This window comes from Hermetia illucens, chromosome 4 (genome assembly GCF_905115235.1).
Source record: "Hermetia illucens chromosome 4, iHerIll2.2.curated.20191125, whole genome shotgun sequence".
NCBI lineage: Eukaryota > Metazoa > Arthropoda > Insecta > Diptera > Stratiomyidae > Hermetia > Hermetia illucens.
In genome coordinates, this window is record NC_051852.1 from 24,772,658 (window position 1) to 24,799,515 (window position 26,858).

The 26,858-nt window shown below is 42.1% G+C and overlaps 1 protein-coding gene across 1 annotated transcript in view; it reads right to left on the minus strand.

Annotated features, from left to right (window-relative positions):
* Positions 1 to 25,973, minus strand: part of LOC119655578 — an 89,265-nt gene extending 63,292 nt beyond the window's left edge. The window contains exon 1 of the mRNA XM_038061511.1: positions 24,031 to 25,973. The gene's annotated coding sequence lies outside the window, so the exon portion shown is untranslated. The remainder of the gene's footprint in view (positions 1 to 24,030) is intronic.
* Between the last annotated feature and the right edge of the window lie 885 nt (positions 25,974 to 26,858).

The window sequence follows — 26,858 nt, forward strand, 5'->3', positions numbered from 1 at the left end:
CTGTGTTATCCTAAGAATGTAAAATGTGGATACTCAACGAAACTAAGCAATAGGGGAGGATGTAGGTGTACCGCCATTTCAATGAAATAGCCAACTAGACGTATTTATTTTAACTAAAATCGGAATTTCTTTTTAGGGATTGAAGGGTCCTTAGTCCGCATCCATTTAATGTTGAACCAGACCTAAAAAAAGAGAGCAACTTGCTCCCACTCTTAACGGTCCACGGACTCCTCTTTTTGGGTTAACACCTTAACAAAACTCCGGCCAAGTTTTGGACCGAATGGGCGGATTTATGCTGAATATAATTCGTACCATTGTTGTATTTTACGGAAGGGCAGCGTCTGGAAATTTGCCTCTGCTCTGGTAAGAAACCGTAGCCGTCTTCGTCTTTCTTCTCATTTTTAAAATCCGAAAACTTCAGTGGGTTAATAGATGATCTAGAATACGTTAAAGAAGGTATGAGTGGAGCAAGATCTAGCAACCTACGAAAGCAATGGAGGAACTCAACCGATAGATAGTAACCCTATCTGGGACATATGCAGTTGCTGAACCAATGAGAATGAAGGATTCATATCATGTAAACCAAGGCATGCACGGTTCGGGGTTTACAAGGATCAGAAATTGTGCTGAATAATGAAAGAACTGCTGCATTCCCGTCATGGTATATAATCGTCTAGCGCAATAGGCCCGAAAGAACATGCGACTATTGTTCCAGTAGCGTTGATAAACCAGCGAAACTAACTTTGCACGAATTCAAATGATCTTCCATGATAAGCTGATGGAGCATATCCTTCATTCTATTCGCACGTTACCTAACCATTCTGATGGTAAATTAAGGACTGAGGGAGGCTTTTATGAGAACCTTGCAGACAGGAGCTTCGCAATTCACTAGTTGTATGCTGAAGTAGAGCAGAGACAGAAATACATCTGAGGAGAACTGGTGGTGAGAGCATGTTGATATTGGGAAATTTGAAGGAGAACATTATTGTTGATGTAAAAACGATATAACATCAATTTATAGTGTCTGAATTGTCAACGCTAATCCCAGGTTAGATTTATTGAATGTGAGATATAAAGAAATTCTCCCATACCGGAAATCGTAAATCTGTCCCGTAAGGACACTAGTGGAGTCGTTAAGTGGCCTATTGAATAATAATAATAATCGTTGGCGCAACAATCCATATTGGATCAGGGCCTTGAAGTGTGTTAGAGCACTTCATTCAAGACCGTAACGGTACACTAGGAGGCAATGTGGTCAGCATTGCGCTCGCCCGAGATTATTACCCTGATTTGACTCAGGTACTCATTCACAGCTGAGTCGACTGGTATCCGACGTCAAATCACGATGCAAATTCCACTGCCACCAGTGAGATTTGAACCGCGACCTTCCGTATGACAGCCTAGTGCTCTAACCACTGAGCTATCCGGACACCTATTGCCTATTGAAGGCAACGATAAAAGTCAAATGAGTTTAGTGATTCCTAGAGAAAAACTGCCCGCAGTGATAACATCAAATAAGGTAATATTTAGTCACCAAAATGATGACTGACGGTTACATTCAGGGCAGGGGCAACCAGGCCTCTACCTTGGGAGCAGCATACTTGCAAAAACAGCATGAGTGCGATTTATATTGCCGGTGAAAATACCTTTCATCAGGCCTTAGTCTACATTTGGTGGCGAATAAGACTAATTGGGGAGAAACTATAAACTAACTATATGGACCTCTTGCTGTGGGCGAGGCCTCCCCATTTAAAAAGACTATGACTGATGGTTTCGGCAGAAAGGTTTCGTATCAACTGTATAGGTTCCTCGTGAATTTGTGTCAACGAAGGATTTATTTAAAAAATTATCTTTGTTTGTGATCTGTGAGTGTTCGTCATGTATTGTCCTTATTTGTGCCTCGTGAGCCTGGATACATATTGGCAACCTCAGAACATAAGTGCCAACCTAATATTATTATTCAATTTCACTTTGGGCTCCTCAGGATATTAAGGAGGGGGATGAATTTTGGATGCGCATGACTTTCAACTTTGCTCAAAATTTGGCTTTAAGCTCCTTTCAGATATCGAAGCTACTTCAGGAGCATTGCCCTGTATGGAGACAATAATAGATTTTATTCAAGTTTTCTATTGAATTTGTTTATTTTTCCAGCTGGTTAGACTTCGATTAAAGCTGATTTGGCCATTGATCCCCAATGACATATATTATGGAGGGATGAAGAAGGTTTTCTTTTGTAATAAAATAAATTATGAGAGAGAGCGACAAAATATTTCTAGCTCATTAAGGTAGACTGAATTACCACCAATCTTCAAATGAGCCCCGCAACTTGAAATCGACAGTAGCCCATTAATATCACTGAAGTTATTGCGTTAATGTTTTCGCAATAGCCTTCCTCCAGCTTCTTCCAAAATATAATATTGTACAAGTCTTGTCCCATAGAACGCCACTAGCAATCCTTCAACCATTTTTTCTACATAAAATTTCACAACTCCGTGACATACTCCACTGGCATCATGACGAAACGGTCATGACACGATGTCTCGTCTCTGATGAATTTAAAGATGATGATCATGACAGCGATTGATCTCCACAACTAACTGACCGGACCAGGGAGAAAAAATGCTGGTTTACATTAACATCCCAGCCACAAGCAAGGCCCGAGAGAGGCCTATTGTAATATGCGACACGATAACTTGGTCTCAGACGTTTCGAGTGTCGTTAAGATGTCGTCCAAGTGATGTATACCCCAAAGCGATTTATGACACAGCGAATTTTATTTATATTTTCAGTTGACAAATCGTGTGACTAGCGCACCTATAGCCTTGGGATCGTGGATCAATAATCAACTAACAACGCATGACGCCAACAAGATGGACAAGGGAACAATTGGAGAGGTTGACGGTTGATGTTGTATGAACGTTTTGGTTAGTGTCGATTTTTGGTCAATTGTCAACCTGTTTGACAATATTTTTGGGTGAATGGGGCCTAATGATTGTTGGCTGGAGAGCTCAGAAGATCGACATGAGAAGGTGAGGGAAGGTAGAAAAGAATCAATTCAAGATTCTCAATACTTTTTTGCATTTGAAGTCTGTTCAGTTATTCTAGTAAGTATGGAAAAGTCACACTGGAAGACAATAGTTATGGTAATTCGCTACACTTGAGTCACTTGTCATGAATACGTGAAATGGAAGAGGTTCGAGTATAAAACAAAAAATCAATCGAGGTTGGACTGTATTATGATTTCCGCAATATTTTTAAGAAAACAAAAGAAGCAGGAAAGTATTTTGATGTACTTTGAGTAAAGCTAATTATAATATTTGGGTAGGAAAGGTTCCATTTGACTTTTCAGATTTGGCGCCCATTGTGGGTGCGCTGAAAATTGGGGAGAATATTATTTGTCTACCACAATACTGTCGTGGGGGGGGAGGGGGGGCTGGTTTCCATGACAATTGATGAAGGGACTTTCAGCCGCTTTTGCGGTTCATGGACGTCTCTTTTTAGTTCCACCCATCAGCCTTGGAAAAAATCGTCAATCGGCTCCTTTTATTTTTAAAAATTTCAGGTGCTAAGCCCGAAAAAAGGCTCCATAGACAAAAAAAAGAGGAAAGGAAGTGCGCCATCCCAGGACCTCCTCATTTTTTTAATGAAATTTTGTATCGGTCAAGCCTAGCCCTCAACTTGGTGGTTTTCGCCATGGGTATTTTTCATATTCATGTTATATTTTCAAATGTATTCAGGACTGATTCATATGTGGAAATCACTTTTGAAACGTGGCTCCCAGGGCGGAGGTCTGATAAATTTCCTCTGGCCTAGACGACACCATCAGTCGTCTTTCTATTCTTGTTCAGTTAAATACTTTCCACTCTAGGGAGTAGACTAGATAGAGTATCTACAACGGGCCATGCGGTTTATCAAAATTAGTGAACACTTTCGAATAGTGTTGGTTAGTTTCAGGACTCTATCTCTCAGGAATCTATTGACCGCCAAGGTTTAACATTCAGTTCAGATGAATTTTCGAAATTTTTCAAAACCCTTGGCAATCATTTCAAACTTCTAAGGACAATCCATATGCTGGCCAAAGACAGTAAGTTAGACTTTGCAACCACAGGACGACCAATTTGCTAGCTTGGAAAATATAGCTTATTTTCGGGGGACGTAAAGACCCTAAGCGAGTTTTACTATCGATTAACAATTCTCTTACAAATTTCATAGAAAGTACTCGACTAGATGCTGCTATCTCAAATAATTTCCTATCTGGTTACTCCTTAGTTTGGATTCAATGATACGAAACTAAAGAAGAAGTAAACCGTCTGGCAAATGCAACAAATTCTGGTCAGCAATATTCATTGATGTAGTTCTGGTATTTGACAAAGTTCGGCATGAACGGCTCAAATAGAAAGTAAAAAACAAATACGAAAGCGGAGGCTGAGCGCTGCCATTATCAAAGGTTTTACGACTTTTCGTCCAGAAATTTTTAGGTGCTTCAGTGTTTTGCCTTAGTGGTATAATTTACGAAAATCCCAGAAAGGCAAACTTGATTCACTATAACTGGTATAATTGTAACCCCAGAATCATTAATTTTCATTGTATGATGATCTTTGCTATGCATTTTTCCGCTCCAAAATGCTATACGCATGGGATAAACTCATGGGGGTCTGTCAATCCTCCTCATTCTTCGCCTTTGTTCCGATCAGTAGCGGACTCAACTTGTTTGTATTGAATCGAGAAGCTGTATTACCCTCTCGTCCACCAAATTATGGTTGCTACGGTTACCTTTTCGACCCTTTTCAGCCGAATCCGACCTTCAGTTGAATTTAAGCTAACAAGTTCCCGTCAATTCGAGTCCCATAATCATGCCATGTAATTTTTCGGACATAATAAAAGCGCGTTATGCCACTGTTCGAATACAACATCTTCTTCCCCATTACCGCGAAGCAACGTCCATTGCCTCTGGTTGTCGGCCTGGTCTTAGAGCAGCAAACGACGACAGGGAAAATAACATTGCGGTAGGTTTTGGATTTGAGATTTACGTGGATGCATCGATCATAAAAGACGATAATTGTGAAATGCTTTTACATGAAGCTTTCGCTGATGGGTGAAGCAATTCTCTAGGACAGTAAAGCGTAAGCCGATTTGATAGTTCTCATATATTCACTAAATTTTGTAAATAAAATGCAGCACTATAACACCGCTGTCAGAGGTGCAGAAGAAAGCGCCAAGGGTTTAACGCTGTGCAACATGAACTGTAGTCACACAAAATGCACCTGAGCAGAAGGGATCACAGAGTTAATTAAAAGTAGACGCTGGATATCTTTAAAGAAAATTTATCGATTTTCAGATTTCCTCTAATATTACGGATGAACATGATGAGAACAAGGAGAAAGATAACGCTTAAGACACAGTAGCACCAAATCACATTCGTTAAATCCACTGAGAAATTGAAAGGTGTCAGAAATGGAAGAGGGACATGCAGGGAACGAAATACAAATGTGTAGGAGTAAGTGGATGCCAAAGCAAACATTTTTTGCTGACGGTCATGATGGCTAAATCAAGGCTGGACCAGCAATTGTTAACCAAAAGAAGGAGACAGAAACGATTCGCAATCAGGCAGTTTCCAATTCAAACATGAGAAGCATTCTTTACGTGGACATACTTAAAAATGTGAACACGAATCTCCTTTGAGGATTGAGGGGATATCAGAACAGGACAAAAGGAAATCTCATGAAGAAGCTAAGCATGTTGGAAGACCTATGCAGCCAAGCAAAATAACTATCTAGAGAGAGAGTTGCGAGAATTTTTATAACTCCAGGATAAACTTAAGGGGGATTCCTAGTCAATTTGCCCCAAAAACTAAATATACGATTATTAACATAATTTGAGCAGAGGCAGCTTCATGTTTTTTTTTCAGATTTTTCGCTTGGGTAGTTTTTGAGAATGAATTCATTAAAGAAATCATCACTTTCGACCCCTCTTACTCCCCGCCTTTCCAACAAATACCAAAACCAAGGCCGTCAGCGAAAAGTACTATGAAGACCTTTCATCTGATGACTGATGACTGGGAAATTTTACACCCTCCTTGCATGTATTGACCCCCCCCTCCCCTTTATCACAACTTAGATGTTATTGACTGTATTTCTGGGCGTTCACAATTCCCACCTTTTCACCAAATTACGTGCCAATTGGTAAAGCCGTTTCTGAGAAAAGTGCGTGTGACAGACAGACAGACAGACAGTTTTGCAAACAAAACCTTAAGAAAACAAATGGTCTCGCACAGACGATGACCATTTGACTACAGACATAAGCAGCCCCCAAACTCGAATATGTATTGGATGAGTCGTCGGCAGACTTTTTCGAAAGGATGCTCCAAGGGTCTTACGTGTCTTAGTCTATCTAACTGATGCAGGAGGTGCTGGGAAAAGAATTGAAAGGAAGCAAATGACAAGGAACCCAAGCACTTCGTGTGTATTTGAAAGGAGACAGCAGGGATACTGTCGGAAGTGGTAAGTTTTTGAAGTCAAAGAAGCATTAATTGGATGGAAATATTGAGAAAATGAAGCTGTTTCAAATCAACCTCAATCTCCTGAGGGACTAGTAGTCACCTGTGAATCAGGGGCGCAAGTAACCGTAATGAGCGATGCACAAAAAAAAAATTGAACGATTTGATAGATGGAATCTCGCTGTCAGCTCGCAGTTATCAAGTCAGATAGGAACGTATGAAGCGAACCACTAACGGTTGCAACTGTTGCAGCCAGGGTAGCAAGCTCTATACTGTCCAACAAAGTGCTAGCTTGAGCTGCTGTGTTATATATTGAAAGCAATGGTAAAAAGTGGAGTGTGCTTTAGGAAAGATTGCTTGTAGGGCATGTTGGACCATCGTTAGAAAGATGCTGGTCAATTGTCTATAGACTGGGACAAAGCACTTCTACAATGAAAATACTAGTTCTTTCACAGGCGCGAATGTTGAAAGATTGAAGGCACAATAATTATGGGAACTATCGGGAAATGAAAGGAGAAGAATAAGGATTGGAGAATACAACTTTGAGACCGTTGACAATTTCTCCTATCTAGGGTCCGAAATCACAACCGATAACGACTACGATGATGAAATTCGCGCACGGTTGTTGTCAACCAACAGAGCCTATTTCAGCTTACAAAGACTGTTCCGCTCGAAACGTCTCACCACACCGCTCTTACTGTACAAGACTATGATCTTGCCAGTCCTCATGTATTCCTCGGAAACTTGGAAACTTAGCAAGAAAAGTTGCGAACTCTTGGCTGCGTTCGAGAGAAGAATCCTTCGAAGAATTTTTGGCCCTCTACATGAGGATGGACGATTCCGTAGCCTACACAATGATGAAATCTATGAGCGATACCATGACCGTCCGGTTGTGGATAAAATCCAGCTCAATAGGTAACGGTGGGCGGGTCACTTAATCCGTATGGATGAGGATGATCCAGCATGGAAAGTCTATAAGGACAATATCTATGGTAGGAAAAGAAGACGAGGCAGACCCTGCTTAAGATGGAGCGATGGCGTGGGCCAGGACGCCAGACAGCTTTTACTGATATCGAATTGGTGGACTTCGGCACGGAACCGGGATGTCTGGAGTTCCTTATTAAAGCAGGCCTAGACCGGATACCGGTTGTTGCGACGTTGATGATGATGATGATGATCGGGAAATTGACTGGTTTGATAAATCAAGGTTTGGGAGCAGAAAACCAAAGAGAGATTAACTATAATCATGCATTTGCATGTTTCCTGCCGTTACAAAGATAGTTCTGGGGATGATCGCTCCACATGGACTCTGTCGATTTCGCGATGGTTTTCGGCAGTATCAACGGGCAATATATCTGGAGTGTTCCACACACGAGGGCATTTCGAAGAATCAGAGTGATACCAATAAGATCGCAGCATTGGGATACTCTTTCAGAGTAATTAAAAGTTTAAAACGACAACGTAGCTGGTGACGTCCTCCATGCTTCTTGTTCGGAGGATGCAGAGGTCTTACACAGACCCTCACATACCGCCACTATATTGATGATTTCTGTTTAAGTTCTTACTATATTATGGACCTTGGTCAAATAGCTTCGGAGAAAGAAGCAAAGAGGGTCGAACTGAAGATAAATACTAACAAAATTAAAGTTCTAAGTTAGGCTTGTCATGACACTTTTTCCAGTTGCATTAAAAGTTGATGCCGGCTGAATACATTAGCTATTTCGTCCAAAAATGTCGACATCAAAATCAAGTTGAGGCTGTTCCACGTCAATGTTCTTTTTGCGCTTCTGTGTGGTATCAGCACATGGAAAGTGGTCGCCATTTCTAGTCGAAAGTCCCAAGCTTTCGTTAAGTAATATCTACATTCATTCATCTTAACGGGATGTTCTAAGGCAAAAATTAATGAAGAGTTTGGTCGAAAATACCTCTGAACGTGTTGGTTAGAAAGCAAAAGTGGCAGGCCATACATTAAGCAAGCAATGGACTCCACCATTCTATGAAGGCTAGACTGACGAATAGATCATCCTAGAACTACATGGTGCGGAACAGTGGAAGAGTACAAGCTTTTGGTGTCTTGGGGAACGGAAGCGCATTGCTGATTTTCGAAATTCTAAGAAGTAATTGCATAGCGTTAACATGTGATGGGACAATCCAGGAGAGGCTTCCGAACTATGAATGAGGTACCTGAGGACAAGCAGTGCATAATGTTCTCATTATCTAGCCTCTTGGAGCGGAGGTATAGCATGAGGAATGTCAAAAAGATTGACATACAGCTCCGCTAGTTATTCCACAGAGAGATATTCCATTTGTCTTTTCCGAGGAAGATTTGACCAAATAATGCATTCAATAATACTGTTTGATAGCCTCCATCTCGTCCTTGATCTAAGTACAACACTTATACTTCAACTTGTTAAATTTACTTATATTTTAAACAATCCAACAACTGGTCCCTTTCCCTTGAATTGCATAGCTCAATTTCGCTTACACCATTTCAAATTCTATTTTTTTTTTATAAAATTGTTCATATTGCACATAAGGACACTACACGGAAGGGTTGAATTGGTTGATTTATTATTGTAGGTTGTACGAAAAGAAAATCGCGAATTTCAGAAACTGAACATCAAATGTGATCCAAGGGAGGCCCATTGAAAGGGTTTGCGTGCGCTGCAACTTGATGCGTTTTGAATTGACTTCTTTTATGATGTTTCTGGTAACGGAAAAAGCTCCGCGCAAGGATTTAGGGGAAAGTAGAAGTACAGATTCGTTTACTGTGCAACGGGAAAAGTTGCGCCTTCGCCTGCTTATACTCGAATTGTGTTTGCTGTGCTGTTAAGTGCTCCGGACAATCCATCTTTGGCTTCGTCCAGGACCAGGACAAACACAAGTAGTGCGAACTATTTCTGGATCCTTTATTTTATTTTATTTGAGATGGAAATTGCATGACCATCTATTTAGTTATTTATTACAGAGGCCGCACTCACAAAACTTCCGAGTCAGGAGAAATATCGGTCGAGGATGTGATCCGCCGTGCATCCTTCTCAGATCCAAATTTTACGGCTCCACCCGTACGGTTGATTGAACTCGCGTGTTTGAGTACTTTTCAGGATCCGGTGTGGACCCACGCACCGGAAAAAACATGTGACATGTGACTTGAGGGATCGAAGCGCTCAAAGAACCCCCCACATTCTGGAGTCTGGCTAGCAGAGAGAGGTGTAAGGAAGTGTTGACGGAGCACTTCGATGGAGCCATAGGATTTATCCGCTGGGAGAGCGTCACAAATGAAGAAAATGGTGTATGCTGATTTTCTCCGAAGCTTTCTAAGTGGTAGTGCCCCTGAAAATTTTTAACAAAAGAACTCTTGATTATAATTCAATGTTAATGGATGAAAAAAAATGATTTCATCACAGAAAAGAAAAACCAATCAATATTCAGCAGAATTCAATGCAAGTAAAAGAACCGAAGATTCAAAAAAAGTCTGCAGAACCCAAAGTAATGATAAACTACCTTGATCCACTCTAACAAGCTAATTAAACGACATTCCCCAACGGTCCATTATCGCTGTCGTAATTACTCTGACTCAAGAAGTTATACCATTTCTTCGTACTGCATAATTTAGATATCACCGCCGAGATAAATGCAGCCAACTTTCCTGCAATGACTGCGATCAATACACTTAACATGCCAACCATTACCATTGCTTACATGCGCAAAAATATCTGTCATTAAAATGGCATAAGACAATTTTCAATTTTATAAATTACAACATACATAATAACAAGTAGGACAAACATTCCGTAAATCACTATATGTCGGTTTTATGGCCGGTTAAAGTGTCTCTGTCCACATCAATATTACCACGATTCCAGCTTGATTTCCGTCACATTACCGCCACATTCACTATGGCCCCCAATTGACTGTATAATGACGAAACCATACAGAATTTGAATTGAATTTCTTGAGATTTCTTGGACACATATTCCAAGTGGTAGCCCGGGCTGGATGGAAGCTGATCCAGAGCCGTCGCGGGTCGTTAAAGTTGTCCAAATCGAACATTAATAAGAATCCAAAATGATTCAAAGCGTAACAAAATAAAATTAGTCACAGATTCTAACACTTTTTTGTTGGGGCCTCTATGCGGTAGTAATGAAATGAAAGAAAGAAGTAGATTTTGAAAAAGTTGAAAATATAAAAGGTGGGAAAAAGATTGAAAGCCACTAATTAATAGCCCTGCTTTGGAGCGGTTGTAGGGGAGGCTGGCCGGGAGGGTATCTTTCAGAGACCGTCCTTGGTAGTCCTGTCTCCAAATTTCTGAAGAATGCACCGAACAATGAGGCGCTTGATAGATCAATTGTCTTTCTTTGGTGAAATGTATCTTATATCTATGTATGTCGAAATATCTTCAAATGTACTCTGATTTGGGGTCGATTCATATTGACTTTTCTTAAGTTTCCTTGGAAAGAGGGTGGAGTAGAGCGCGCAGGGTTCTACCGATGGTTTTTGTCAACCCAAATTGTGAAAGCAGGAACTCTCTACTTTTTTCAAAAAAGATTCTCCAGCAGCCCCGGCAAAGCCCATCGTTCGAGTGCTGATTTCAGCCTACACACAATTTTCCCGACGGCGACTTTCCCCTTATTGCGTGCCTACCTTGTTTGCATTTCTTCCAATCGTTCCAAAGTGGCTATTTAAAGGAGCTTAGCTGCTACTTGACTAATCAATTTAAATTAATTTTATGCGCCTCGATCAATTGATCGAGCATCGAGCCGACATTTACATATGTTCGAATGTTGCGCCACCTGATATATGCGCTCATGCATACAATTGAATTTCCAGCGCACACTCTTATTCATTCGAAATCAAAATGAGTTTCGGGGCCGATATTTTACGCGATCTGAATTCAAAAGATATTTGACAAGATACATTGTGTGCAATATGACTGAAAAGACGTGGATTAAACAATCTAATTAAAACTTTTGAAAGTAGAATTTGCGCAGAGGCACGGGGGCCGAAATATCCCCGAAAAACAAATATCTTGACATAATCCGAAATATGTCGGCATTGAAGAGGTCTAGGCGCATATGAATGAATTCGGAGTTCTGCCGGGGCTAGGGTCTAGCCCACACAGTACCATATCCAGGTGGGACCGATAAAGCATACACTTTCAATTGGGCGCGAGATTTGAATAAATTTTCAGCTTGTTTGAATACGGCCAGGCGAGAACAGAAGCGTCGATCATCAAGCCTTTGCATCACAATGGGAATTGGTTTATTTGATTTCTCTGTCCACCATTTCGATTTCACACTCAACATCTAATCCGCGGTGCAGTCATGTGAGTAAAATTACATGATCTTCTTTGTTCGATTAATCGAGATCGATCAATTAACGAGGGTTTTGTCACGTCTTGTTTGGAACGAGCGGCGACATTAGAGGTTTCAATAGACCATGCTTATTGTGCTCGGGGTATGGAAGCCTCTACAGCTGAAGATGAAAGAGGAGGTTCGTTTTCGATTCGATTCAACACTTTTTATCCCAAGATGACATTTTTCCACTAATGGTGTTAAATCGAGTGTAAACAGGTGAAGGTTAGGCTTTTAATGGAGATTGTCGCCTCATCTATTTACTTATCAAATGCGCAGTAAAGCGTGAATAAATTGCTTAAGTTGTTTGCTGGTGTGAGGAGGCATGGTTATCGCTACAGGCTATTGGTCTCAAGTTGTTACGTCTGGCTGGGATTTTCTTTAGAGAGGATTCGAAAGAAGACCATGTAGGAATGGAATGCAGTTGGCAGTTCTTTTCGCTATAGGCTTTGCGGTTATAAAATTACTACTGTTATCTCTTCGAGCCATCATAGTTTAGGAAATAGATATCTGGCACCGATCCTTGTTTTAATGCCAACAAAACTACCATTTTGTTTCGGTTCGACTAGAAGCTGCTCCCCTGGGCTCTTCCGGATCATATCCTCCTGTGGACTCTTCTCAGCCGCAGGGTTTTAGCTTCATTGGCTGTATTAATATGGAACCATGCACTCCCCACTCCCATAGAGTTTAGATTCGATCAGTGCAGGATTTGACCAGAGGGAGTAGATTTGTCATGAATGATGGAAAAAGATTAACCACCAGGAAAACTATAGTTGATAGAGTGGGCTGCATCATTGAAGGTCTATGTACGAACAGCGGGTATATCTTGATGATAGAAGACGGTTACTGATATTCAAATGTTTCTTTGAGCTTTCGGAACCGATAGTATCCAAGAATTAAGAAAGGGACTTTACCATGCAATATCCGAATTGGTGATTGCCTCCTTTCTGCCGCGGAGGAAATGCCAATTCGGTCTTTTAATAATCTAGGAAGAAAACGCCATGTCAATCGCGCTAGTCTAACTTGAAGGTAAACTAGAAGAGGCGTGGTTGATCGCCGACTGTTACAATACGAAAGATAAGCTTGAATCCAAACCAAATCCACAAAATTTATCATATTGTGGTTCGATAGCAGAGTTGGTTGACTATCCGCTTTTCAATCTTGTGAATTGAGTTCGAGTTTCGGTTATCGCCGTGTTCATCTTTGTGCTTGCCCTGCTGTTGTAGGCTTATTGTCTACATAGTGTTAAGTCATCATAATGAAGCTGGGTGCAGCCTTTACAAAAATGAAACGAGAGAAAATAACAATACTAACGAAGTGTGCAGAATGGGTGTATGTCTCATGCTCGATAAAATCGGAATAGAAAGTAGACTAGATAGGACAGCCTATTGTGGAATTGTCAACTACACACCTCCATATTTCTATGAACATATCTCCTTCTAGGAAAAAAAAGGATAAAACCTTAAAATTTTTAAAAGTGGAACTGGAGGGACATTGTTCAAAGGAAGGGGAAGAAGAGAAACCCCGATTAGTTTCGAGGCAGAAAGCCTTCCAGTATATAGTTTGTGGTTCAAAAGAAAAGTTCCCAGTATAAACCTTGTACTTCCAGAGATGCCACAAAAGTTATTGCTTGCTAAGCATGAAATAAAATGTTTACCAACGTAAATATTACAAATCATTGTGAAAAGGGAAAAAAACTTTAAGTTCGAGTAGGAAATCTGGCAAAGGAGCTATTTTTTCTAAGGACCGTTTAGAGGAAATGATAAACGTTGGTGAACATGGGGCTCAGTCAGTACAAAGTCTGCGAAGTTGGGAGCGAGAATAGGTCAGTTCCTTAAATATTTTCCTTGTCAAAATCTCAAAAAAATTTCAGACCCCACGTTGGGCGCCTTTGTTGGAAAGCATCTGCCTGAAGCTGCGGTGGCTGCGGGTAGGTTGAATGGTGGTTTTAAAGTCAGGTATAACTATACGCTCTCCCATGATCAGTACCAACGGCGCAATAGCCGATTGTCGGTTAGGAACAACAAACATCCCGGTTTGTACCAAAGTCGATCAAGTAGGTATCCTTAGTAGCTGTCGAGCGTCTTGGCAAATGCCATCGATCCATTTAAGACAGGGTCTGGCATGTCTTTTGTTTCATATTTTTCCTATAAACGTCTCGAGCTGCATCATTCTCGATTGGGTGATTTACCCACCACAGCTTATAGTGCTGGATTTGATCCGCAACCGGGCGGTATTTCTCATAAATTTAATCGTTATATAGGCTGGGGAATCTTTGGCTGTCCTCCTGTAGGGGGTTATTTCTCAGGGGATGCTCATTTAGAATGCCGCTAAGAGTTCGCATTTTTCTTGCTGAGGACCCAAGTCTCCGCTCCAAGTCCCCACATTCATTGCACGTGCCATTAGTGCTAAATCGGTGCGAGGAAGCCTTCAGCCAAAAACGTATGCAAACCTGCAGCAACTCATATTTGTTTAATGGGGTGGCTGAGTAATCGTGAAAACCAATCATTGAGGATATTTTTGACAACGCGGTTATTTCTTCAGGAGCTCTTTTTGAAAAGCCAATGAACATCGTTCTGTAAAGCAAATTTTTCACGGCATTGCAGTTTTTTTTGAAAAAGCAGACCAAAATCATACCTTCCGAAACATCACCAAACTGTCACTCGTTGAGGTTGAAGAGCTCGTACAACTATTTTTTTGGGATTTTCCGAGCGGCAGAGTCGCCAGTTTTCTCATTTTTACAGAACTGCTCTTCAGTAGTACCTCTCAAAAAAGTCTTTCTGTGTGCTGTCACTTTGCATGAAGGTAAGCAGGCCACGAGACTGAAATTTTATTGCCTTACCTGTAGCTGGATTGCTGGCTGTGCAGCACTTATCTCCTGACCATTGTAGCATGGCATTAAACACTCATCTCCTGACCATGGTAGTATGGTATTAAACGATGTTGCACTGGACAATCTTCGAGACTTTCCTATCGCTCTGACGTTTTCATGTGCGTTTTAAATAAAAGTCTCAGAGGACGTTTGTTTTTCGAAAGCCTTTGCGGTCTAATTGGGCAACGACAAAAAAATACTTCCTCTCTCTTCCTTTCATTGTTTCAGGAATACTGTGCGGCCAGCATGGGGAAAGGTACCGTTTGAACCGCATTGAGGAAAATAGTATCCCTGTTGGATTAACATTCTTGGTTCTTCTAGGATATGGCAAGTCTAAATGAAATATTCCAGCACTTTGCAAAGTATAGAAAGGTTACCCGCTAACTTGCGCTATCCTGTATAAATATTCTTTCATTATAGGGGTTGAAACACTCAACGATGGTGATTTGGTCTTTGGTCTTACATAAGTGTACATAAGTCTACCACCGTATAGACCGCCATACCGCCTAAAACAAGTAGATTCCATAGTGATATGATTGACTCATAAGTATATTTACGCCACTCTCTTATCATCTGTAGGAGTCTTTGGTGCTCATCAAGGCACTAGAGAAGTCTTCCTACGTACAGGAATGGATGTGTCATTGAGACTTTAGTGTTTCACTTGTTCTTAATCCGTTATTTTTAAAGACTTATTCGCCGTTGTTGTCGTGTCCCTGGCTTCCTTTTTGAAGATGCTAATCTGTAAAACCTTTCCTCGTATTTTTTTGAGAATTACAGGGCCCTAAGTCCGCATAGGACTAGGTCGGACTGTGTTCTGCGAATTATATAAAGGAGCACTTTATCTGCCAGCCGCTTCGATCACGCTGCTCCCAGGGCAGAGGTGAGGCAGTGTCTCACGATTTGCCTCTGCCCTGGTAAGAAACCGTAAAGCCGTCATCGCCTAATACTTTCTTCGTAATATTTACTGAACGAAACCTGAAGTTGTCATTTAGAAAGGAGGTATTTCATAAAGTTTGTGCCTTTCCTTTCCAAAGAAATTAATCATGCAGAAACTTGACTATCCAGTTATTCACATTCCCTGGAACTACATCTCGTATTTTACAGCTGGGGCCGAGACATCCCATCGTAGTCTGGATGCTTTTTATTGGACTTAGCTTTGTGCAACGTCAATACTGTTGTCTCCTATTGCATTTTTAAGGTTTCGAAAGGAGTTGATTTTAGGCATCTCTGATCCTGGATTTGACCTACTGCAGATTAATTTAGCTAATACAAATCAGAAAGGAGTGGCAGGGTATTGAAATGACCCTCGCCTTGGATAAGGGCAGGCTGATCGGTGATGCCTTCCAATTGTCTTCATCATCATCAACAGCGCAACAGCCATCCATCCATCCAGTCTAGGCATGCCTTAATAAGAAACAGTTTTCCACCAATTCGATATCCTTAAAATCTGTCCTGACCTACGCCATCACTCCATTTCAGGCAGGGTTTGCCTCGTCTTCTTTTTGTTTTACCCAGATAAAAGTTTATTTTTAAAGACCAAGTTGAGTCCTCCCAGAATGACTGCTTCTTCTAACTTGGGTGAGAATTTCAGCACTACAGACTAAAAGATCTAAAACGAGGTATCCACCTTGGGCCCGGCAGTTGTTAAGGCTCGGAACTTTTAGGGTTCGGAGTATAAAGTGAAAATTATGTAGAAATCTATTCTCTGGTCACAGCAGCTCTTAATCTATAATGCTCTCTGGATATAAACTGAATTTGTGACCACTACGCCGGTATCTGTCTATTATAATGAATGTTGGCCCAAAGTTCATACCAATAGATTATTAACGTCTTTGCCATGATTAGAAGATACTATTTCAAACTAGAAGATATGACACTCTTTGGATATATCTTGAGTTCTGTCTGCGATGTAGGTATGATTACAACTTAATTGTTCCTGTAAGGGAGCAGTCTGGGTAGATAGCAGATGTTCCAAGATTTTTCTTGAAGATTAAGTCCTTAGAAGGATATTCTCCCTTTCATAACGTATTTTACAGTTGGGTTTCATAGACAAAGTGCAGATGAGTTCTTTGCAGAGTAGGGCCTGGTCATCCTTGATGCAACGGCGATCTAGAATGTAGAATCAGAGTCTACGCCGATAATGCTATTGATATTGTCAGAGCTAGCCAAGTATTAATTAAGGATGGTTGAGTGTATGAGACTTCTCATCATCAAACAAGGACTCATGAAACGTCAGAAATCTAAAATGACCGGGTAGCACATATTTGTCAATTTCAAGGAAGGATATATCAGTATTGGGGTTCAAATATTGCCCAAAGTATTATCTCGAAATGGCTTCCCAACTAGTCTGTCCTCCATCCCACGTCATGAAGGTGTGTCAAATGTCAGTTAGTTTTAAGTAAAAGTAGGATATTTTCAGATATAAAATATTGCGCAAAGGGTCTGATCTCAATGCAAGACTAATTTATCTCCCGCTCGATAAATCATAATAATAATCGTTGGCGCAACAATCCATGTTGGATCAGGGCCTTGAAGTGTGTTAGAGCACTTCCTTCAAGACCGTAACGGTACACTACAGTAGACTGTAGGAGGCAATGTGTTCAGCATTGCGCTCGCCCGAGATTATTACCCTGATTTGACTCAGGTATTCATTCACAGCTGAGTCGACGTCAAATCATAATACAAATTCCACTGCCACCAGTGAGACTTGAACCGCGACCTTCCGTACGACAGCCTTGCGCTCTAACCACTCACTGGATAAATCATGCTTGACACTTTTAAGGCTCATGTTTTGGATATGAAAAAGGTTTGATTAAGCTGTTTCCAAAACAAGTCAGATCTGAAAGACAGACTCCCCAAACTTGTTTTGTGCGAGTAAAATTATATTTGCAATGAGGATAAGGGAAAAAGGGATGATCATCAAGATTGACTGTTGTCAACTACGAGGACGGAGTTATACGTAATAAGTTGCTTGACTTTTTGTTGTTTGGTAGGGGGAGACCCAAAATATGTTGTCTATCTACCTGCAATTCGTTCTGCATTTTTTAGTGTACCAGCCGTTACCGAGCTGCCACGGAGTAGTGGTTACATAAAGCGGTTTAGAAGAGAGGACGCAATCGCCGCTGCGTTTAGCTCCCTTCGGTCCATAATCAACGCTAGGTAAACTACCTTTTCCTTTCGTTGCGGTCTACGCTATTATTTGACATTTAATGGTGAATATTTGAGGCGCGACCGAGAGTTAATTTGTCATAAACGCAAAAGGGTTGTGGAAGACAATTATCCCCTTTCTAAGCGGAGGCTAGACTATGAAAGCATGTTGAACTTGGAGATACAAAAAAAGCCGATTAAGCTTGGAGACAAAGTACGGAAGTAGTACGCATTTAGGAGTATGCGGACATCAAGTGATTCAGGCTAATCTATGAGCATTGTTTTGTAGTAAACTCTTGGTGACCAACGGCTGAAGTCGTTCCTGGTCCGTATTGAACTCCTTAAAAGTCAAAATTTTGGGAAAAGGAGACTATAGATGGCCGATACTTAACAAGGATTCAACAGGATACAGTAAAGGTCTTTGGAACTAGCATCTCACAAATACATGCTTGCAAATTGACTCCCAGGCCTTCATGGAGTGCCTTGCAACAACCAGGTACTAAATTCGTATTTTCCTCCAGAAAGCTTCTCAGACTACAACAGTCCCGATGTCACTAGTCCCCGGCGACCCAAAATTTTACATCTTGAAGATATCCAGCTGAGATCACTTTTTGGATACTGTTTAGAGAAATCTGTCAGTAATCACTGATGAGCGTAGAACTCAAAATCAACTTCTTTTTTTATAATTGATGCTCAATTACTTAAGGCGCAAAAGAGAAAAATGAGAAATGAATAAATTGTTTTAGGTTACCAGTTTGGGTCACTCTACTAGTCTTTTATCGTATGTAGGGAGTACTTGACATGACTTCTTAAACTAGAACTCATAACAGAGTTACTATCCCGGTGGTTTAGGTGGACTTCATTACATACTGCAACCAGGGTTTGCCACCGATGTACATCCTAATTCTCCCAACCCTTTTCCTCTTCAAATTCCTTAGATGTCTAGGCATTCTTTCTATTTAGAGAGTTACCTTTGTGTTTTCCTTTTTTACTAGGTATGTGGCATAATACCTGATTGACAGAAAGGGTGGTATTACTGCGAGTATTCCTTTCCATACATTGAGTTCCTTATTGGGAGAAATTAACTTCTGACATATTTAAAGACCTCATTATATAACTCGCTGATAACTGAGAGGTCAATTCTTTACGTTCGATTAAGAAGAACCTTAGGTTTAAACACTCAGCCTATTCGAATATTTTTCGAGACGTCTATTTTTTTGTTTCATTCCTATAGAGGCAGAGCTCCTAACGGGAGAGCGTGAGCAGATTCCTATTAGAAGAAGGAGATTTTTCTTAAAGAACAATAAAAATTCCGCTTTAGTGCTTCAGTTGAAATTTATTCGACTACCTGAATCCTTGTGATTTTATCCATAGATAGAGGCAACACGACTTCTCAAGTTCAAGAGACTGCGATGGCTGGCAGTGGACTAACTGACAACGAAACTTTTAGTATAGCAAATTGGAGAGCACCGAATCAGAGATCTTCCTTGATCTATAGGGGTGTCCGCCTCAATTTGAATCCTAGCGTAGATGTTTCCAAATCATTCCCAGATAGATATCCAAGTGGGATCAACAAGTTTTCAGTTCCTTCCGTAATGTTAACATTTCCACTGTAATCAAACCGGTGTCAGCTTTAAACTTTAGACAAGGTAAAGGAAGTCATCTTCAGAGCCTTGTACAGCAAGACGGTAACCTCATTGTGGTGGAATGAATCTCAGGATGACTCGAGAGGCTCTTTGACTGAGAACGTTGAATCTGTAGTTACGAAGGAAACAACCAGTTGGGTCATGAATAGTTTCTCGTCCTAGATATCCATATAAGGCTGGTTTTAGAAGGATCACTTCTTTCCACACCTCAGCTTGTCTGCCTTAAAAGTAGGTGCCTCCTGAGACTGGTGTTTACGAAATAACGAGCGCGATTAAACAAGCAGTATGTCATTTTTGGGTTCCTGGATATAGAAAGGACATTCAACAATGTTAACGCAAGTACAGCGAAGAGTTTTTGCCTTGAATAAAGTTGGATGGATGTGTTACGCAATGGCTAATATCTACGGTAAGAATTAGATCTAACTGAACTATAATAGAGGGTATTCCCAAGTTGCCTCTGTCACCGTACTTGCGTTCTAATAACAGAAGAAACGTAAACTAGATGGGCGGTTGAAGTTAGTAGTATATGCGATCATCGTGGGGCTATTTTCATTATTTTCCAGTGTAAAATATCTTGGCAATACTGGACAAGAAAAAAGGGATCTAAACACACTTGCAAAATACTTTGAAGGAAATGTTCGGGCCTCATCTATGAATGGGAATGATGACCACAACAAAATCAAGACCGATAGGACTCAAAGCACTGCAGGACTTTAAGCTGAATTTATCCAGTTTCGCCCACAATATATTCTTCCACCTCCTTTCACTTCACTTTCATGTCAAACTCATTGTACCGGGTAGTACTGTAGGGTTGAGAAAATCAGGATGCTGAACAGCCATAGCTTATGGCTACAGCAACACCTTAGATTTATCGAAGTTTCGGGTAGTTTCAACGACCTACACTCTAAGAAAGCTAGGCTTCAAAAGAGAAATTCCTGTTGTATTCCCAACCAGGATGGTGTAAAAGACCGGCGGTGTGCTGAAAGGTTATGATGCTGTGTTTTTCACTGAGCTGTCGAACTAGAGGTGGAGCTTCCCCAGAAATCCGCAATATACAGGAATTATAAACGTATTCCAGGTGGTGATCCTAGCGAATAGCCGAGCTTTTCATTGGTTGAGATGCACCCTTTCCCCAAGAGAAGCATAGTTATTGCCACTGATGGGCGCGCTGCCACCGAAGCCTTAGAGTTAGTGATCACATTCTCTAAGTTGTTGGGTCACTGCAGCGGCAAAGAGAATAGCCTGGGCATTTCACTGAAAGTTACGCTTCCATTAAAGTTTTACAGCTTGTCAGCGGTTGGGGTGTAATCCGACCTCCCAACAAAACCTTACTGTTTTAACTAATTGACAAACCGCCGTCAAAGTCTTACAAATTGTTAGAGTTAGTGATTACATTCTTCAAGCAGGAGAGTCAATACAGAGATAAAATTAAAGAGTTATACCGGGGGTTACACTATAAGTTGAAGCGTGAGTTTCAGACGAACTGCACAGCCTAGATGTTTCATTCAGGATTATTCGCCTCTCAACTCCTGCACATAAAGAAAGGAGGAACCCTATAAAGTGGGTCGAGAAGAATTCACTCTTCGCAACCTCCGGGAGGAGCATTGTGCACTACTCTGGCTACTGTCAAAGGGAGAATCTACTTGCACTTCTTGTGGGTTGCTGCTCAAAACCCGGATATGTGAGGTTTTAAGGCAGGCACTTGGTAATTCATATAGGATTTTGGCGTAGTACACCATATTGCAAAATTCGGAATACCTTTTAAAAACGACTGTCAAAACTGCTGAGAGAAGCGCCAGAACTTAACGTATTTCTTTTATGACTGGGAAGGTCTAGCTGGAGCCAGACAATAGACGTTCGCTGAACTGTTGTGCGGTGATTTTAAGCAAATCTTTACCTATAGGGCAACGGAGTCGATATCTTTTGCTAATACCACCGGCTGAGTCTCAGAATTGGATTCCATTTCTTCTATCCGTTTCAATTGAAACGTTTCTGGGGGCTGTTGAATCAAAATGGCATAATATAGTGCTTGCTGAGTGGCCACTTAATCCAACTTAGCATTTAATCTGCATTAATTCTTACCTAACAACGGTACATTCTAAAAAGATTGGTACGCTTCAGTAGTCCGTTTCCGCTTTACCATGAGTCGCTGGCAGTTTAACTTTAGCTTAGGTCTTGGGGGTTTAACGTGCGCACCCGCAATGTAGGCATAATTCCGCGATCCTCTTCGGACACAGGTTGGTTTGGAGAATGCAATCAGAGCTGCGTCGTGAATAGCACATCGGTACTGGTACAACTAAGTGCAGCTGTAGAACGCAACTCCACGCTTGAGCCCTCAAGGAACTCTGCCTGCGATAGGGGTGGAACCACAACCACCATGATGCTCCCACAAGGGGGGCAACCGCAAATAACTGGAGTCCCTTCACATGAGTCCCTTGTAGACTCGGGTCTGATCGTCCTCCTCGAATATGTGGGCACGGCACTCCTTTGGAGTGGAATCAGCCCGGAGCGGAAAACCGTAACAAACCTTTCCGCCAATCAACTGCCGCGCTTAGGCAGAAGAAACTTCCATTAACTTATTACTATACAGCAAATTATGTTTGATGAGTGCGGTGGACTCTCAGTGTCACTTTGTCGATTTCGAATTCCAACTCGTCATGGATGTTTTTGGCTTATGGTTGACCGAGCTGTATATTTTGAGTTTAAATGAATATGAATGATTACGGGGATGGCATTCCTTTACCTGGAGCGTTTCTCTGCGCTTGAAAATCTAGAGGCCAGTATGTTGGACGGTGGTCTAAGACATTGCAGGTGACAAATATGGAGTACTGCGAAAGAAGATCCAGTCTAGATGTAAACACGATATTAGAGCAATTTATAATTCTGGTTTTTCCACTTGCTCTCTTGTCTTAACTTATCATATTGGTCCTTTTGGTACCTAGTCCTATGTTCCTATGACCAACAGTATCTCTCATTAGAATAGTGGTGCTTTTTTTCTAATGTTTTATCAGCACCAGCCAGCAAGACCAGACGTTACAAACAAACCCCAATTTCTCTGGTAGTATTCATTCTTCTGATTCTTCAGGGGTTACAGTTTACCGTCGGTATGGATCTATTGATTTTTTTTCTTGTTATCCGTATCGACAACTTATGTCTTACACGCGATATACATATTAGCTAATGAAAGATTGGATTAGAGCAGGGCCTTATAGGAGAAATCCGAAAATTATGTGGGAAAACTGGGTCCAGGGTGTTCATTTTTCGGAATCCTCCTGCTTTTCCTATTCTGTGCCCTCGAAGACACTACAGACCCAGGGCGAATCCCTTTTCAACCCCCCTCTCGTTAGTCTTGGGTTAGATTAATTTGGACAATGAATAAATTCTGCTCCTTGTGGAGCAGACCAAAGACGGTCATTCGAACGTACTAATAAAAGTGCCCTTAGGTAGGGCAAGTAGTTCATGATATTTATCTCGCATTATCAAATTAAGTTGGGGTATCCACAGAGGAAGATCAATATGGGGAGAGGAACTTGTATAAAGTGTTCACACAGAAAGATAGTTAGAGTGTCCACACAGGAGGTCATTAAGGTATTCACACCGGAACATCGTAATTTATATGCCACTCATTTTACACATTCATTTCACACAAGAAGATTGTAATTTCGTATATTATTATTTTGGTAAATCAGTTTGACACGTCCTGAACGATTCTGGGGAATTTTTCTGAATTATTATGGAGGATGTGGCTTGCAAGCGTTTAAGCCTGGAGCGGGAAGGGACGCATAATTGCAACCGCAAATAAATTCCCTAAAATATTCCTTCTATATCCATGGGAGCGAACTATGGAGGGTTGCAGCGGTAAGAACTCTAGTTGTCAATTGACCAATATGACTTCAATTCAGTCTACCTAACGATGCCCGATAATCAATTAAGGGACTAAAAATTTGGAGCTTTCGGAGGTATTCACAATTCAGATTGTCTTCTTGGGTTGGTTCTAATTAGATAGCATGGCCAACTACTAAAATATATCTTCCTGAGAACAAAAGGTAATCCTACTGCAATGAAAAATGATCGTATTTTAGTATTCTTTCTTCTCAGAGGGTCACAGATTGGTTTTAAAATATGGCGGTCAGAAATAGGAAAAGAAATTTGGCCGAATGTGTTTTCTAAGGAATATTTCTCTAATTTCTTTAAGACTTCTAAATCTAAGCTACATGGGAAAGGCTTTATATATAATACATTTTTTTTGTGAAGAAATGGAGCATTGTATAATTTGAGGCTTTTCAAAGAGACTTTCGCGGTTTGTGAATAACTCGCCCTAGGTTTGACCAAGCCTAGGAGTTACCGCAAGTTACCAGGGATGATTTTTTAAAAATCTTTTCTACACATAACTGACTCTATGGATGTAATGCAAGGGCCTGATAAAAAGTTATTTGATATGCCACTGTTTAAAAGGATTGCGGATACAAAATATATCCGTTCCTTCCGTATTGTTAATCAAAAATTGAATCTTACCTTTCTCGCAATAAATCCCTCAGTTTTATCTCGTTGTATCCTTTTATCATTCGCTTATCTTAGGACCACTTTCACTGAGCATTTCTTAATCATTTTTCAAGATCATCAATTCGTTTTCAAAGATAATTTCAATTTTCATTAGAATTTAACATTCATTTCCGTAACATTTTCAATGGGAAAAAAATTGTCATACAAATTCGCCCACATTGTGCGCACATTTCGTAAAGCCACGAACATACCAATTCGCACAAACAACGCGACAAAAACCATAAACTCTGTTATCCTTTTCAAATCCTCATCTAATTTGAATGTGCGAAGGAAACACCAGAACATCCTTTCCGTGATTGCTTTGTTGTTTTTCCGTTGCCGAAATTTTCACCCGAGCGGCAGTAATAATTTCATTTGGCGCGGCTCGAACAGAAAGACAAAAAAAAAAACGCACACAAAACACCCGAAATCCTTGCACTAATTGCTCGTCGTTGAGTGGAATCGGGTCAATCCGGTCGCGGCGCGACATAAAAAAATTGTTGACCGCAACTCCTGAATGTGTACTACACGTTGTCCGGGATGTCTCTTCCTGCGACCAGGTCTCGCGTTTAATGTTCTCGTCCTTGGTACTCTACGCGACAGGCATAAAGCAAACTCACACCGCCCAGGTGTAAAGATCTGGTCAGAGCGTCGAGATGGTCGGGTGATCCTTTGAATATTTCAGGCTGGAGGGACGAGCGAAAAAAAGACCAAGAGTAGTAAAAAATGAGGCTGCAATCTCGGTATCAATTTCGACGAATGGCTGCTACTGCGACCGGATGCCTGGCTGTGTGTCTTTGGGTGCTTTACTGAGTCGCACGGAGCTGGGAGCGTCTCTCGACCAATGACACTTCGCGACAGAATGGGAACCGGATCAAGGCGTTGTGCGGCAGGCCCGAATCCGAGCTGGACAACGATGGGAACGGGCGACGATGCAACAGGGAGGCGGTAGCAGCGACAAAAAGGCGACCAAGACGACAACAACGGGACGAAGAAGAAGACAACAGCAATGCCGGGATATGGCGACAGCAATACAGTGACACCGCACAGTGGCAGTCTCCTGTTTCGTCCTCGTCCTCGACCGGCAGCGGGAGGGGCTGATGCACCGTCGTCGGAGGATGTCACCCGAACTTAGGGGCACGGATCATCAGGAGGCGGATGCGACATGTTGCATGTTGAAATCGACGATGAATTATAGTCAACTGTGAACGCTCGCACAAATGGGATCAGGAGTTCTTTACAAGTGACAGTAGGGGGACACTACAGGAAAAAAAATCAGTTGCCGAGGATTGTCTGCAATTTGGTTGGCTGGTGACAAAAACGATAATGTCGTCCGACTCTCCTAACAAATGGCGGACTGACGCGGCAAGAACGCGGGACAAGTCCACAAGGCGGACGCAACGATTGAACTGCGTTCAAAACGCAAACGGCAGCGCAATTCGGCGACCACCAAAAGCAAGTGTGACGCGGACGTGAATGGGAACGACAGCGGCCAAAGCGACGGCGACGACAACGACAACGCGCGCGAAGAGAGCCAAAAGCCAACACAAAGTCAGTCCGCGTTAGCGTCAGGTGTCGCCCGTCCAGCGTTGAGCGTTCAGCCACCGAACCGCATCCAGGAGACTAAAGCGCCACAGCCAAAAACAACTAGCGCAACAACAAAACACAATACAACACAATAACAACGGCACCGTCAGCCGCGCCAGCAACAACAACGGGGGCCAAAAAGAACACGAGAAGCGGCAGTCGCGTCCGTCTAATGCCGGAGCAGTAACGTTCGGCTCCGCATTACGACAACGCGAACGGCATCGGTGACGAAACAGCGTCACTCGCTTGCGACTTCCTCTCGACTCTTTTGACTCGACCGCCGGACTTAGCGGCCCCAACAAACACATGCAAATGGGCGTATGCGAGCGAAGTATACATGGGCGGCCGAGGGGTTCAGGCCCCGCCGCATCGCGCGCCCCGAACGACACTCGCAGTCGCTCGGCTCATCCACGACGACGGTCCCCAAAAGCGAGCTCCACAATGTTGTCTCCAACCTCAGAGACAAACGAGCGCGACCAACAAAGCAACGACATATCGCACACAGCTACGCATTCGCCTTTGACACCAACACACGGACCCATCAGCTCCACAATCTCATGTACCCTCCCACCCCGGTCCCGCCTTGCTCGAAGTAACAGCAGCAAACAGTTCACATACTACCGAGCGAAACTTGGTAAATAAATCAGTCAACAAAGAGAGAACTTCTCAAAGAGAGCATTGATCGGTAATGCAGGCTCACACTTGAAAACACGTTACTCGCCGAAACCCTCCATCGACCTTTCTTCCCATCAATGCATTTGTCCTTTGTCACACTCAGGGATTCATGTTGCGGGACCATTGCTCGGTAGACGAGCGGAGAAGACACACCATGGAAAACCCAGGCGATATCAACCCTACGGAGGGGTAGCTCCCAAGTAGTACGCACACATTCTCGAGCCTCACCAGCCCAACCAAACAAGTGCCTCGGGTCGAAGTCTCTCTTCCTCCCCACCCCGCCGCCGAACACTTGTGACGGTGACAAATCTGGCCTACTGCTTCCACTCCAAGGACACGAGTCCAAGAGTCACTGACTGTGGGAACGACAGGCGGGATTACACCCCACCTCTGGGTATCGCGACAATGTGTGCGCCGGATAAGCGACACACGAACGCGACAGAGACGGAAGAAATATGGGCAGAAGTACGTGAGCGACTCGAATGCGACATCAGCGAATGAACGAGCGAGTTGGGAGGCGAGTGTTAGTGTGTCGCATT